The 16,454-nt window shown below is 35.7% G+C and overlaps 1 long non-coding RNA gene across 1 annotated transcript in view; it reads left to right on the top strand.

The window, feature by feature from the left end:
* The window catches only part of LOC148176626 (uncharacterized), a 58,150-nt gene extending 42,927 nt beyond the window's left edge, over positions 1-15,223 (top strand). The window contains exon 2 of the long non-coding RNA XR_015770088.1: positions 14,966-15,223. This is a non-coding gene — a long non-coding RNA (uncharacterized LOC148176626). The remainder of the gene's footprint in view (positions 1-14,965) is intronic.
* The last annotated feature ends 1,231 nt before the right edge of the window (positions 15,224-16,454 follow it).

Below are 16,454 nucleotides of genomic sequence, written 5' to 3'. Positions count from 1 at the left end.
CTTATGGATATTCACAAGCATAGACAGATAAATCCAGCTGCCAAGTGAGTTTTCCAATATGTTTCTGCTACCATATAAGTCCACACATTGGAAAAGCAAAAGCGACAGTTCATGTACTGAGGCTTAGGCCCGAGGCCAGGACTTACATAAACTTGAATCCAAAATACAATTTTTTGTGTTGGATGGGTTTGAATATTTACCAAGTTGGGGCGTTTCTGCCGGTGCTGGGTTGTTTTGAGGCATACTAAAGCAGAATGGGAATCTTCAGAAGAATCTTTCTCTAAAATTGACAATTAACCGTATCTACAAAACAGTGCTTTAAGAGAAGCAAACTGAACAAAGATCTTGACAATCAATTGACAATAAGTGTCAAAACTAAAAAAATAGATAGACTTTTTATGTCAAAACATTGCAGCGGAGCGTTGAAAATTTCTTTCTTCTTTTCAATAATTTTGAAATCGGCTTAAAAAATAAAAAAAAAAAGATTTGAGGAAAAATTACACCAGAGAGTTACACCGTAGAGAAGAATTTAGTTCAAACCTTCAACGAGGGCGTTAGAATTAATTTTTGATAATTTAACTGAAGACTTCAAAACCAGTTCAATCACATACTTTTGTCTACCATGATAAAAAAGAACAGATTTTTAATTAACTCATTAATAAAACGTTGTACAATACACGTTTATGAAGCCTCTTTGTTACATTTGTGGCTTTTCAAATAACTATTAAATTGATTTAAAATTTAATTTCTGTCGATACAAAGATTCAATTGGTATAATTTTTCTATTTATAAATGAGTTCGTTTCCTTGTCTACTGTTTCTTTCGTCTTCTTCATCTTCCCCTTCTCTAACTTCCTTCTACCAGTACTTTCTCTTTTTTGTTCTCCATTACCACCTTCTTCTCTTCTTCCTCCAAATCCTTTTTCCCATCCTCCTTCGCCACTACTCCCTCCTACTACCTTTGTCGTTTTTCTTATTTCTTTGTCTCCGTCTTTTTCATCTTGTCCATCTTCTCCTCTATTTTCTTCTTGTCCACCTCTTCTTCCGTTTCTTTGTACTCCTCCATAACCACTCTCAACACCTCCCCTCCTTTTTTATATATTTTTATTCTTACCCTCCTGCTTTTTCCACAACATCACTATTCCCACCTTCTCTTCTTTCTGCAATTTCTCCTGAAACTCTACCATTAATAACTGCTCCTACTTCTATTCCTCCTGTACTACCGCCACCACCTTTCCTTCTTCTCCTTTTTCTTTTTTTTTTCTTTTTGGCCTCCTTCTGTACCTCGGTTTACTACTTCTCCTCCTACTACTCCTCGATCTGTTCATTTTTTTCCACCACCATCACCTTTCTCTAACCCAAATCTTACGCCCCACCAATTACTCCATACTCCTTCTCCTCTTTCTCCTTTTCTTTTTCTTTGGTCTTCTCCTTTCTATATCTCCGATTCCTACTTCTCCATCTACTCTTCCCCGATCTGTTCCATTTTTTTCACCACTATCATTTCTATCCCATATTTCATTCTCCATAACTTCTTCTTTTTTCTCCTTCTGTTTCTCTTAAAATACCACTATTACTTCTTCCTTCTCCTACTTCTGTTGATTTTTTACCACCGCCACCACCTCCTCCTCCATTTCGCCACATTTCGCCAAAGCCCCAAACTCCTCTTCCTTCTGTTCCACCTCTGTTTTTTCCTGTTCCACTTTCTTTTCTTCTACTATTTCTTTTATTTCTTTTAACACCATAATCTCCGCCTCTTTTTTCTTCTCTTCCTACACTCCCGTCTTTTCTTTTTTTTCATCTTTTTTTACAAACTATCCTCTAACAACAAATAGAAACTATCAGTAATTAAATTTTAGTAAAAAATTATAAATTAATTTAAGTTATCCCTTCATTAAGGGATATTTCACTGCATTCACGCCAAGTTAATGAAACGTCAATCAAGTGTCAAATGTCAACAAACAACGTTTATTACTGCACCGCATTACATAGTTTTGACGAACAATTGACAGGTGCACTAACCCACAAAACACTGTTGTATGAAGTCTATTAACATATCAATAATTTATTCAATTGTGTTGTTGTACACATTTTAGTAAAAGTCACGAAATAAATTCAGTAACGATATAACAATCATGTGTCAAAAAAAAGGATAACGATTTTCATACGGATATACAGGAACGTTTAAAAAAAAACAGAAAAAGGTAACGGAAGAAAAATAATTAAAACAATTAATATAAGAAGTTATATACTTATATTGTTAATGGTTACACCATTTCTTGACAGTAGCAGACTGTTGTTGTTACTATTTTACTTAATTCATTTTCTATATTTAAAGTAAAGTACTTCTTTTATGGACTTTTCGTATTTCTGTTCATCACGGACTTCTCTCAGCTCTCTCATATATCTTCCGTCAAAATTTCCTTTATCTGGTAGAGTAAATACATTTACTTGTCCTCCTCCTCCTCCTCCTCCCCCATCATTGCCACCTTGTCCTCCTAGATTAATTAGGGTCTTCGAACCACGCTTAGACATTATTCTAATCAGAAGAAAACAAGCAATTAGAAATTACAATCACGTTTTATGTAAAAAGTGTATAAAATTGATTCTTAAGTAAGTGGTGTGGTTAAGGCTATTATGATGCATTACATTTCGGTTAGGCACAAAATTTTGTCAGTTTCTCTCGATCTATTTACTGTGTTCAAATGCGGTAAACTTACCAATTTTATGAGGAAAGTTCGCAAATTGCAGATTACGGGGATCACAAGATAGAAGCTATCACTTCAAATGCAGCGGAAATCGTCTAACATACGCGATTTATCGACACTGTTATCAGATAAGCAAAACAATAGATATAATAGATAATCAGTATAAAAATTATGTACAGCAATTCCGTCAAAACCTCATAGCGAAAGTCCTTCCCATTGATTGATTGACTTAGGGCCGGTTGCAGAAACACAGTTCAAATTTCGATTTGAACCAGTTCAATTGATCCAGTTCAAATTTTGAACCAGGGTTAACCTACTGTCGCGTTGCGCAAACAAAATTCACGTGAGGATTAAATGAACCGGTTCAAAACATTAAAGCGGGAGATCTACCTTGTTTTATACGTCGATTTATTGTATTTCCCTGCGATTCCACGGTTGGCTACGCTGCAACTCTGTCAATTTCTGGGTTTCGCGCTTAAAACTGAGGTTAAGAGATGTTATCTCTTATGTAGAGCAGTTTGTTACAGTGATAAAGTTTTTGTTAATAAAAGTGGTGGAGAAAAGGGGTAAACATTTCACCAATCTATCGCATCAATCGCGCCAGGAAGTTCTCTTAGAAGGAAGAAACTTTGCTTCTCTGCCAGGCGCGCCCTTCTCGTTGTTGGCATTTTCACGTAGTTGTTTTTTGTGATATCTTGGGAATATCAAACGACACACGTGCACGAAAGGTTTATTAACGAATGACTGAAACATACATTGGTAAAAACTTCATAAAAACTTATCTGTTTGCTTCTTCGATACACCTCATTTTTCAATAAGGCAAGATGATGTGTGACGCGTTTGATAATCCTGAAGACACTGCTCTTGCAGATACCTCCAAATGTATCGCCAAGAACTCCTTGAAATGTACCCGTGGCATAAAACCGGAGGGCAACCAGTATTTGTAGGAAAGCAGAAAATGACTTGTTCCGGTGCGTGTGGGGTTCAAGATTTCTACCGATTTTATGTTGTGAAACCATGACTGTAGCTTTGGAAAATCGAAACCTCGTTTTGAAAAAAAAATAAAATAAAACATATTATGAAATTTTGTATTACATAACCTTTAATAAACAATTATATTTTGAACTTAAGGTTGATTAAAAACTGCACCAGAAAAAATGTAAAAACTTAGCTTTTAATTTGTGTACTTTTGTAATTTGAAAACTCACAAATCCAGCTGTCACTTTGAACACCGGCTTATTCCACCTCTGAACCTGGCTTAGTTTAACACCGTGCTAACTAGTATTTGAACCGCTCAAAAATGTTTGTGCAACGCATAAATCATTTAAGCCTGGGTTAAGTCAGATTTGAACCGGTTCAAATTTTGAACCGTGTTTCTGCAACCGGCCCTTAGAGCCGTATTCTTGAACCGTTCGAGTTGAGACGTATACGAGTTGTCACCGGTGACTTGACGGGAACGCTGAAGCGAGTCCGACTAATGGGCCCCACAAACCTCGTTCTTGCACGACGGTTTCGACGGTTGGAACGAAACGGTTGGAAAAACCGAGGTCTGTGGGCAAAAACCGTCGTGTTGACCTCGGTTTTTCCGACCGTTTCGTTCCAACCGTCGAAACCGTCGTTCAAACACGTCATGCAAGAACGAGGTTTGTGGGGCCCTTAAGACCGATGAAATCCTATACGTCTCGACTCGAACGGTTCAAAAATACGGCTCCTGGTGCGATCATGCCAAATCTTAGTTAATTTCATCGATATGAGGTGTGTGCTAAATATAGTTCTGTGTTTAGAATTAGGTTTGTTTATCACTTTTTGTAATTTTTCTTCATCACCATATAATTTAATATTTTGTTGGTCTCTAACAGATTGCATAAACTTACCATATGGGGCATTAACTATTAATTGCCAGAAATCATTTTTCGCCTTTTGTCTTTGTTCAGTATTAAATTTTACATATGGTGCCATGAAATTTGAATGAGTAAATTATATACCTCTGTGAACCATTGTTATTCTAACACCTAAACTCTTGTAAAGTTTTAATGTTTTGTAATGAATTATTTAATTTTTCTTATCATAGAAATCACAAAGCAGTTTTTCTACTTTTCAGGCTAGAGGTATTCTATTTTCCGGAGCCAAAGGCAAGTCACTGAATTTGTTATGAATAGCCAGATCTACAGGGAATACTAAATCAATTTCTAAAACATAATCCGTAGCACTATCTGATAACAATATACCGTCAACATTTTTCATTTTATCACAAGTCAACCATTCAAAGTCTTTTTCTGCTAATCTCTGAGATAAAGCCCATCCATTTAGATTATTAGCATCTATACAGGTATCCCAGAACTCACGCCTAACCGAAAAACTCAAGCACAAATAATATTAATGTTGCTAGGTTTCTTAAACAGGATACATTAATTTTGTCCACGTTTTCTTTGTAATGTAATGGTTAGCTATGGGCTCTCGAGTCTAGGGTAGAAAGAGTTGTTCCATAATGTTGAAAATTTGCACACATGTTTCCCATGGCCTCAATATACCGTAAAAAAAATAATTCCCTAATTCCAAAATTTAAAGGTGGTATGTTAGGGGTTGGGGGTTGAAAACAACAAAAAATTGGGCTTTTTATTTTTTTTTAATTTTCCAAGAGCTCCAAAGCCTCTGTGTCAAATTTGGCGTTTTTAGGAGGATTATGGGACAATAAATTCATTACAATTTAACGAAACTGTCAAAATTATGGATAAGGACCTGATATAGACAAGATAAACTAGTTAAAAAATTTTGAGAAAATTCACGGACACTGGAGATCAAACGAAACTAGAAAAAAAAATGTCATAATTTTTGCGCTTTATTAAGGGGGTGCAATGGAGTGAGGGCTTGTATTTTTAGGAAAACAAACATGTAATTACCACATGTTTTCGATGTCAGCAAAAAGCATCTGATCTGAAAATCTCGTATTTTTTGTTCAAAATTTACAATTTATTCGGGTTAGGAGGTTTCGTAAAATTGCATCCTGGAAGTCGCCGCCGCTTAATAAGTGTCAAGTTTACCTCTATAAAACGTTCGAAAGCTTAAACTGTATTGAACGTTGTATTGGCTTTTACCAACTAAAATTTCGTATTTTTTCTCTAAACTTCGTTTCAACCCCAAGAGTGGACTTTGAAAATAAATCTCTCGAAACCGGCCGCCTATTGTTGGGTCTAACCCTGTTAACGTAGTTCAAAAATTCTGAAAAAATTCAGGTGTGTTGGGTTGTCTGAGCTAATGAATAAAAAAAAATACTGCAAAATATTTTTTTTGAACCCGTGTGACCACAAAAACAGTATATCCACATGAAATCGTTATCTATTTGTTCGACACATGATTGTATATCTATCCGATAAAAGTTTGTATATACTGTGTCGCTTTGACGATTTATTCATTACTTGAAGCAATGATAACGTTGCTGAATTCATTTTGTGGTTTTTATTAGAATTGGTGAGTTTTTGTTGAGTAAAATAATGGTAAAAATTAATGATACGTTAATAGACTTCTTTAAGCACTGTTATCAATTAACGCTAACATGACATAAATGCCACCTCAAAAAATAATACTTTATTGAAACTGGTAAAGACCGAATTTGTTACATTGTCATTTAACGAAGAAATTTATTCAGTCAAGTCATAGAATGCCATTTTATGCGCTTACTTTTACTTTTTTTTGTTACTATTGTGTGTTGTTGGCAGATATTTTGTAATTTGAAAAAAACTAGAACAGAAGACAAAATGTATTATCCTAGAAGAGGAAGAGACAATAGAGAAGACGAAGAAAGAGTTGAAGGAGAATGGGGAAGAGGAGGAAGAGGGGGAGGAGATAGAGAAGACGGAGAAAGAGGTGAAGAAGGAAGAGGGGAAAGAGGTGGTGGAGGGGAAGGAGGAGAAGGGGGAGGGGTAGGAGGAGGAAGGGGAGGAGAAGGGAGAGGAGGAGGAGGAGGAGGAGGAGGAGGAGGAGGAGGAGGAGGAGAAGGATGGGGAGGGGGAGGAGGGGGAGGGGGAGGGGGAGGAAGAGGAAGAGGAGGAGGAGGAGGAGGAGAAGGAGGAGGAGGGGGAGGAGGGGGAGGGGGAGGAGGAGGAAGAGGAAGAGGAGGAGGAGGAGAAGGGGGAGGGGGAGGAGGAGGAGTAGAAGAAGGAGGGAGAAGAGGGGGAGGGGTAGGAGGAGGAAGGGGAGGAGAAGGGAGAGGAGGGGGAGGAGGAGGAGGAGGAGGAGAAGGGGGAGGGGGAGGAGGAGGAGTAGAAGAAGGAGGGAGAAGAGGGGGAGAGGAGGGAGGAAAGGGAGGGGGAGGAGGAGGAGGAGAAGGAGGAGGAAAAGGGGGAAAGTGGGGAGGAGGGGGAGGGGGAGGGGTAGGAGGAGGAGAAGGAGGAGGGGGAGGGGGAGGGGTAGGAGGAGGAGAAGGAGGAGGAGTTTGGAGATTTTGGTGGAATAGAGGACGAGGAGATGGTAATGGTGGTGTTGGAAATTGGTGGAGAAAAAGATTTGGAGAGACAGTAGGAGGAGGTGATGGTCCTTGGTATGAAGAAGTACAAAGAAAAGGAGGAAGAGGCGGACGAGGGGGAAATGAAGGAGAAGATGGAGAAAATGGAGCGCGAAAAAGTGGTGGCGGTGAAGTTAGAGAAGAAGAACGGAAATATTGCTGGGGAGAAAGATTTGAAGAGCGAGGGGGAAAAGATAATGAAGATCAAAGAAAGAGAGAAAGAAAATATAGAGCAGCAAGTACAGGAAAAGGAAAAGATGAAAAAGTCGGAGAAAACGGTAGAAGAGATGAAAATGATGAAAACAGGGGAGGGGCCCATTTATAAATAAAGGAATTATTTCTGTTAAAACTGTGTAATGACAGAAAATACATTTTTAATTCGAAAATTAATAGTTATTTCAAATTTAAGCTTTTAAAGCATTTTAAACGTGTATCTTACAACATTTTATCTACGATTGTTTTTTAATTTATAAAAAAAGTTGTTGTTGAAGCACACAACAGTGTAGCAACAAAATGGCTTATACAGAGTGTTCAAAATAACACCAGACCACCTGATAAGAACGTCAAACTTTAAGTCACTGTAAATTGGAACTTCTGTTAAAATTTTTTATTTGAATCTTCTTACGGGAGCAAAATAACTTTAAATATTGCGAAAAACGACAAGACAGTTCAATTCATTCGGTAATTATTAGGAGTATAATTTTCTGACCCGAGCAACTGTTGAGGGGTGAGTAATGACATGTTCACCTAAGTTCTATCAATAGAATTAATAATTAGAAAAACCCTATCTTCTATGTATAATGCTAATCTGAATTAAATATAACAGTGATGTTAAAAATGTTGCGTAAATCTGTTGTTCGTCAACATAACAACCAACGTAACTAGTTTACGGTCGCTGGTGTCAGGATGTCCCAGACCTCGCGCCCCAGAGAGAAAGGGCTTATGGAGGCAACAATTCTAAACCAAAATTTTGAAACCATAATCATTTAACTCAAAAAATAACCGAGATAAGACAAAAAAACTGTAGCCAATCCCGAAGCTGAACAGAATTTAAAAATTGGTAACTATGGACACATACTATCATCCATTGGTCAGTTAAACATTAGACTCTCGTTGCCTAAGAAATTGGGATGGCCATTTACTCCACTTTTCGAATAAGCTTTCGGGATTGGTTGTTAACTTTTTTTTCAGTTCTCGAATACTATTAAACTTAGTCAATTTTTGTTTTGAAATTTACCATCTGTGTTGTTGTCAGCACTCTCCCTTGCTCTCTGGGGCGCGAGTTTTGGGACATCCTCTGTACAGATATTTCCCCTACCACTAGCCAAATGCTGGAGCGCTGCGAGAATATTCGGGAGTTCCGCGTACGACTCAGAATTATATCCCACGAACCGCCCGGCTCTAGAAGCGCAGTGAACGTTCTGTCCGCGCTGAAGCAACCGTGATTTTATTAACTTTTATTGCCTACATTTTTTCATTTTTGATATATTTTTTTTAAATATTTTTTGTAAAAGTAGAACATATTACACATTTCTGAATCAAGAAAATTAATATCTTCTAAATTATGAAAAAAAAATATGGGTGTCAATTTAAAATAAGAAAGTTGAGTATCGCCCAAAAGATACTAAGACATTTAGAAAAATTTTAAAATTATCAGTTTATAGTAAATTAAAAACCATTTAATTTGTTTTTTAAATTTTTGAAATCGGTTCATAAATAAAAATTCTACAACGCCTGCCGTTTTAAAAAAATCACCCTGTATATGATAAAAAATTGACACGATTTTAGTATTGACGTGTAAATGTGCGAATATTGGGCCCCACCCTTTCAGGGTAGTACGAGTTTAATTTGAGTTTAAGGTGTCAAGTAACTTTTCGATTTCTCTCCAACACACGCATTCTAAACATTTTTAAAAGCAACGGTGCTAAATGCTGCCTGCCTAGCTTAGAGTATCTAGCATGAAGTTTTCTAATAAAAATAATCACTTTAACTTGTTGCAAAGGGTCCACTTAGGCAAACTTTGCCACAGTTTTGTAACTAAAGTTTTGACTATTTTTATGCACTTCTGTGAGCATTGGTATTGTGAAATTAGCGTTTTATCCCAAGTAAACAAACTTCTTAACAAATAATGAATTGCTTACAGGGCCTATAAATAAAATGATAAGTAATAACTGATAAGATAACTCAAGTATTAAAGTTAGAATAGTTTCTAACTCGTATTTTTTACAATTAGTTTCAACGTGTATTTATTGCATATTTATACACTGTTTATTTTGAACGTGAGGTTCAAATTGTTTAATTGGGTTGTACCTCCTAGTGATATTTTTTGATTTATTAGATCGCATGCATTGTTTCGTTGACAGTTGACTTTTATTTACAAGTAATCGAAATGACAGAAACAATAGCAACGTTAAGAAATTATTTGATTTTCTCAAAATTTAGACAAAAATCGCCAATGTTTTTGTTCGTTATGAGTAGAGACTGAAAAACAAGATTTGTAAAAGAACGTAACCTACCGTGCTAGTTTTTAACTGTAATTAACATGAGATGGTGCAGTGGGTGCAAATAATGTCCAGTGTATGGCTTAACATGTTCAGAAAAAAAAGAAAATATAACCTTCGAGAATTAAAACGTTGATAACTTCATCTTTTCATGCTCATTGAACCTCAATAGTTTCACTTGCTTCGAATCTAAACTGAGATTCGATTAAAAGAATGCAAATGTTCGCCCAAATCATCAATTCGGAAAAATAGACGATTTGTTTGGAAACATGTTTACTAGTCAAAAAACATCCACATCACGTAGTAGAAATCTTTTATTATTCATTTTTCATCTAATGAAACTGAAATCGCTTTGTATTTTCAATAAATTCCTGATTTAACCAAAACTGTCAATTAACATGTAAACAAACTTATTTTGACACTAAATTAGTACCAACTTTGATAAAAACCTCTAACCTGCAAGATACACTCAGCTCTCATATACACCTTCCGCTACTAAAATTGGGTTTTATAGGTAATAAATGAGGCTTATGTACCGACGGCGTATAACTTTGAGGCCACAATAGGGGGAAATCAAAATTTAACAGGCTTATTATTATCAGATGAAGTGGGCGATACACGTAAATGTATTGTATGTATTGGATTCTTATCACTAATCTAAAGATGTGATAATAAAACTCAAGTTGTTTTTAGTATTTTATTTTTAATTTTTAAGTGTACGGGCTTATGACTTATCTGGCAATAAAATACTACGAGGCGTTTTATAAAACATTTCAGCCTTAAGGAATTGAATTGACTATTTTTTTTCTACCAATACAAAAACACACATCTTACCACTTTCTTGAAAAACCACTGATTAAATGTCCACCTAAAACTAACAAAACTTTCATTGTTGCTCAATAATCAAGATTTTATTCTACCTTAAATTACCTTAAATCCTGTGGCGAACTGGAAATTTTGAACAAATATTGAAATAATTTTGAACCACTGATGAAAATATCTATCTAATACTACAAACTTTGAATTGTTGCTAAGCAATCAAAATTATATTCTTTAATTCACTGGCGAAGTGGAAATTTTGACTAATAATTCGATCAATTTAATCTCGAAAACAAAAAGACCTTTTTAGGCGACTTAAACAGAAAATGGAATTTTTAGGTCTCAAAAGCGGCCTAAAAGTAAGTTTTTTCTGGTCGCAAACATTTTTGACCGATCTATGGTGGCGCCATCTATCCATAATTTTGCATACTACATCAAGATACCGACATTACCCCCAATTTTATAATTATTTAGGTAAAATCAAATCGACAAACTGTTGTAAAGTGCAACAAAGACGTGTTGAATTTTTGAAAATTAACATGTCTAGCAGTGTTGCTGCAACAACATCAAAATGCACATCAAACATAATTCATACAAATTGAGAAGCTAACCATGCCGAAACTGCAAATGTAAATAAAGAAAATATGAACTTTTCTGAATGATTCATAAATATTTACAATTATTCAGTTGTTATAAATGATTAAATCAATAATTCATAAATAAAAATTAATTAGCTTGTAAATTTAATGATATCGCCTAAAAAATCTTGTGTGTATCACAGCTAAAACGTGCCATTTTGCCCTCGCCTTCTTTCTTGCCTCGGCTATCGCTTCGGCCATTAAAAAAAGAAACATTTTTGGCCTTGGTACCCAAATAACTACAGTAGAACTCGGTTATAACGACATCGAAGGGACCACTGTCACATTGTCGCTTTAACCGAGGTGACGTTATAACCAAATTCACGCAACTTTGATAATTTTATTACATACATATAGAAATTAATAACTCAATTAAATGTGGGCATTTTCTTAACTTTTATTAACAATAATAATAATAACATATGTATTGTAATACATATACAGGGTGTCCCGAAAGTGATGCACCACCGTGAAACTGTATCATCGGACAATGCCATAGATCACCGGAAAAATGTTAAAAAAAATCCATGTCTTCAATTTTTCGAGATACGATGGGTTGAAGAGGCAAAGTTTGATGCGAAAATTAACGATTTCTGTGCAATAATTTTACGTTCAAATAAATTTGTTACCCAAAGAACATTTTGCGCAAAGGCATGGTGCAAAAAAAATCGGAAAAATCTTGTAAGAAATGCCTAAAAACTGTTAAGAAAATTTTTTAATTAACAATCTCGATCAGTGTGGCATCGTTCACGTGAAACCATAGTTACAATACTCGTTCATGAGCCGACCTGACTAACGCCAACAATACAACAGCAACGTTACTATGGCTTTGACTACTGGAAATTTAAATTATAGGGGGTACACTTCTGCAATGTTGCCATTTTCCTAATTTTCTTTTACTCCTCCTGCGAAAACAGAGAGTCTGGAATTTTTTTTAACATTTTTTTGGTACTCTGGAGGACCACCCAATTACCCCCTTTTAAGGTGGTGCGTCACTTTTGGGACACCCTGTATAAAAAATGTTATTCAATTGAAAAAATCGGTGAGTTTCGTTTGGTGCAATAAACGATCATGATAAAGATCTTCAATCTGACGTTTTATGCGAGAAACATTGTTAAATAAGTCCTTGTCTGTACTAGATGTTTCACAGAATCTTTGCAATAATCGGGCAGCTACAACAGCTTCTTTAAGATTAGGTGGTGCAACGTACTGTTCTTCTTCCTCGTCGTCGTTGTCATCGTCTTGATCTTCATTATTGGCATTGTCCTCGGCATTATCCGAATTCTGAATAATGTTTTCAACAATCTCGCCGTCACTTAGTAATTCACTGGTTACAACATCATCATCTATAGACACATAGTCTTCAAATGTCATATTATTGGAAGTTAACTGTAACAACTGCTTTAAGTTTGACAAAGGTATGTCGTCACTTTCATCGAATTCCGTATCATTATTTTCACTATCTGTTTCGATTTGGTTCAACTCGTCATCCACTATTTTAAAGCCTCCATGTCTAAAACAGTTCTGAATAGTTGTAGATTTTACTTTGTCCCAAGCCAATTCTATATTTTTAATAGCGTCTAGCACATTAATGCCAAAATCGTCCTTTTTCTCCAAGCATTCCAAAAATCTCAACAAAGTTGAATGACGATAGTGCGTCTTAAAATTACTGATAATGCCTTGGTCTAGAGGCTCAATCACGCTGGTGGTATTGGGTGGTAAATATTCGATCTTAACATTTTTGATGTTGTTTGGGCGGGAATGGGCAGTGCAGTTATCGACTACTAGAAGAATTTTCCTTTTCTGTTTCGCTAATTCTCGATCCCATTTGAGAATTTCATCTTCAAAAAGTTTGGCTGTCATCCATGCCTTCTTATTTGCACAATAACGAACATTAGGAAAATGTCTCACATTCTTGAAGCAACGAGGGTTCTGAGATTTACCGATTACTAAAGGTCTTCTTTTTTCAGAGCCATCCAAATTTGCACAGCACAGAACTGTCAATCGCTCTTTCGATAATTTTCCGCCCACACATTTTTCTCCTCTAAATTTTAGGGTTCGGCTGGGCAATAATTTGTAAAATAGGCCTGTTTCGTCGGCATTAAAAATGTCTTTAGGCAAATATCCTTTGCGAATCTCTGGCCATATGGTTGTCATCCAGGTTTCAGCTCCTTGGACATCAGCGGAATTTGCTTCTCCGGTCATTTTGCCCCCGTTTATCCCATGACGGTTTTTAAAACGATCTATCCAGCCATTGGAACAAACAAAATCTTGCACTCCAAAACGTACCGCAAATTGCTCCGCTTTTGTCTTCAATATTGGCCCGCTGATGGGGACATTTTGAATTCGCTGTTGCCTAAACCATTCAATAAGAGCTTGGTCAATCTCCGAGTGTTGAGGTTTACGCAATCGTTTCGACTTTAGCTCATTATTGTCGAAAGCAGATTTGATAGCATCCCTATTTTTCCAGATTGTTTGACAAGTAGTATTTGGGATGTTAAATTTGCGGCAAATTTCGGATTTTTTAATTCCACCTTCAATTTCATTGATAACTTTTATTTTTTCTTCAATCGTGAACTGTTTTCGTTTTGCTGCCATGACTACAGAAAAGCAGACAGTAACTGATGCAATTGGCGCTAAAACAGGTCGTTACATCCTATTCCCATAAAATTATTCCTGGGAAGTCGACTAAAAAACATTTCCTAGTAGCGGAGGCTTACACTGCAAGATTGTGTTGTCGTTATAACCGACAAATCGATACAGAAATTCGGTTGTTATAGCAGGGTTGTCGCTGTACGCGAGGTCGTTATAGCCGAATTTAAAAACATTAACTCTTATGGAGATTTGTCCGGACTTTCGAAATTGTAACGTTATAGACGAGTTGGCGTTACAACCGAGGTCGTTATAACCAAGTTCTACTGTATTACCTACAACATTTTTTGCCAATTCATTCTACTTGTCTTCACTAATTACCGTGTTCAGTTTGCTAGTGTATTTTAAAAGCACCTGTATCTGAATGTGTGTTGGTTTGTCTGTTTCTTGAAATCAACTTTTTATCAACTTAAGTATACAGGGTGACCCAGAACACGTGACCTAGAGACAACAATTCTGAACCAAAATTTCGACAAAAAATTTTTAGCTCAAAGAATAATCGAGTTAAGACAAAAAAATGGTAGTTAATCCCAAAGCTGATCAGAATTTGGAAATCGGTAATTATGGATACATATTATCATTTATTGGTCTGATGAACATTAGATAGAGTTTCGTTGTTTAAGGGATGGTCTTTTATTTCTCTCTAAAATAAGCTTTCAAGATTTTTATGCTCGGTTACTATTAAATTTTATCAATTTTTGTTTGAGCATCTGTATTGCTGTGGGCACCATCCCTGGTCTTATCGGTCATGAGTTTTGGGACATCTGTATAATGAAAAGTTGTATATGATTTTCACTCGTTTTGCAATTTTAAATAATAATTGGCGCGTCACTGAAAAAGTTCCTGAGTAAATAAGGGTAAACTGAGTCATACTGAATCTTGCACTTGACGTCGTTACTTTCTGTGCAAACTTGGACTGGTCGACTTGAAAGTAGACCAAACCGCTTTCTGGTCAGAACGGACAGCGCAAAAGTCGAGGAAAATGTCTTTTTTCCGAGTGCCGCTCAATTGTATTGCCGTTAAATTACATGATAAGTGGTACTGATAACAATATAACTTAAGCATTCAAATTAAATTTGCTTATACTTGTATTTTTTTAAATCAATTTGAAAGTGTAGTTGACGTTGATTTATGTTGGTAATTACAGAAAGGTAATGAGGCTCTTCAGAGTTCACATCCGTCGAATTTGTCTGAAGAGGATAATTCAGGAAGAAAATCAGAATGGGAAGAAAAATATTGGAAAGTTCAAGAACAAAATCGGAAACTAGAAGAACAAAATGTGTTGCTGAAAAACGAACTGCAGTCGAAAAATCTAAACAAGGTAACACCAGTTTTATCTATACCTTACTTATTCACACTATCTTGGTGGGAAGTGGAAATGATCACGCGGAAAATTGTCCGATGATTAACTGACATGCCTCCTGTTCGGATAATTTGCGTAACCATTTTTATAAAAAGCTTGTAAAATTGATTCTTCATTTTTAACAGTTTATATAAATCTTGGTAAACCAACAGCCCCGCGCCGATCTGCTGGTAATAACTAACCAGGCTATCAACCGCGAGAGATCCTTCAAAAAATCGTATAATCATCCGAGTAGGGGAGACCGGGGATGGTTGACTAATTTTTTACAAAATTATACACATTTTCTGTGTTTTTATACATACAGACAATAAAACTGCATCAGTGGATAGAAGAACTATTAAGATTATAAAAAAATATAAAAACTAGTCCATTATTTAATACAATGGTCATAATTTAACGCATTTTACAGAATAACAACTCTTAGTCAATTTACCCCGGGTGCGGGGTAGGTTGACTATATGCCCGGGGTAAGTAGACTTATGTATTGTTTTTGTATCATTATGTAACAAATTATGAGAAAAGTCAAGTAATCAAACTTTTTTTATAATTTAACAAAACTCTTTTTATTCAAAAACAATTTTAATCAGGTACAGACAGTTACCTTACAATAAGTCTTTAAGAAAACTATCAACTCTTAGTTTTTATTTAAACATTTATTAGTTTTATTAATTAAACAGTTTTAAATCAACTTTTCTTACGCTCGAAATTAAATGCACATTTTTATTGCTCTGTTGAAATTATAGTAATTACTAAATATATATATTTTTAGTATTTAAACTTAATTATCTATATATTTGTTTTATCATCACAAGTATAAATCATTTTGTTTAAACTAAACTCTTAATCAGTCTCATATTAATCTTTGATGTAGCTCTTGAAAGGCTTGTTGCTTGAGGTGTCCTTATGGATAAAGAAGGATGACGTTTGGGGAACGAGCCTAACCAATCTTCGCCAGCTAACAATTTTGTTCTCCAAGAATTAGGCATAGCTTTGTTATTTTTTATGGCGAACTGACATGCTAATTTTCGAGTCTCATATGGTGTCAATCCATAATAAATATCAGCGGCTTTCTTTAAATAACTTGCTAAAGGTTCTTCTTCTACAGTAGTGAAAACTTGCCTATTTTTAATATATCCCACTGAGTCCAAGGTTAATTCTGTTCTCGTCAAGTTCGAATTACGTTCCAATTTCTCTTTTAGTTTCGACACAACGATGTAATGTCTTATAGGGAATGTCATATTGTTTTGAAGTTGCATTAATACTTTTTTTGTCA

This window comes from Gnatocerus cornutus, chromosome 4 (genome assembly GCF_029298725.1).
Source record: "Gnatocerus cornutus isolate USDA-ARS CGAHR chromosome 4, icGnaCorn1.1, whole genome shotgun sequence".
In the NCBI taxonomy this organism is placed as follows: domain Eukaryota; kingdom Metazoa; phylum Arthropoda; class Insecta; order Coleoptera; family Tenebrionidae; genus Gnatocerus; species Gnatocerus cornutus.
This window is presented reverse-complemented; position numbering and strand designations above follow the sequence as displayed.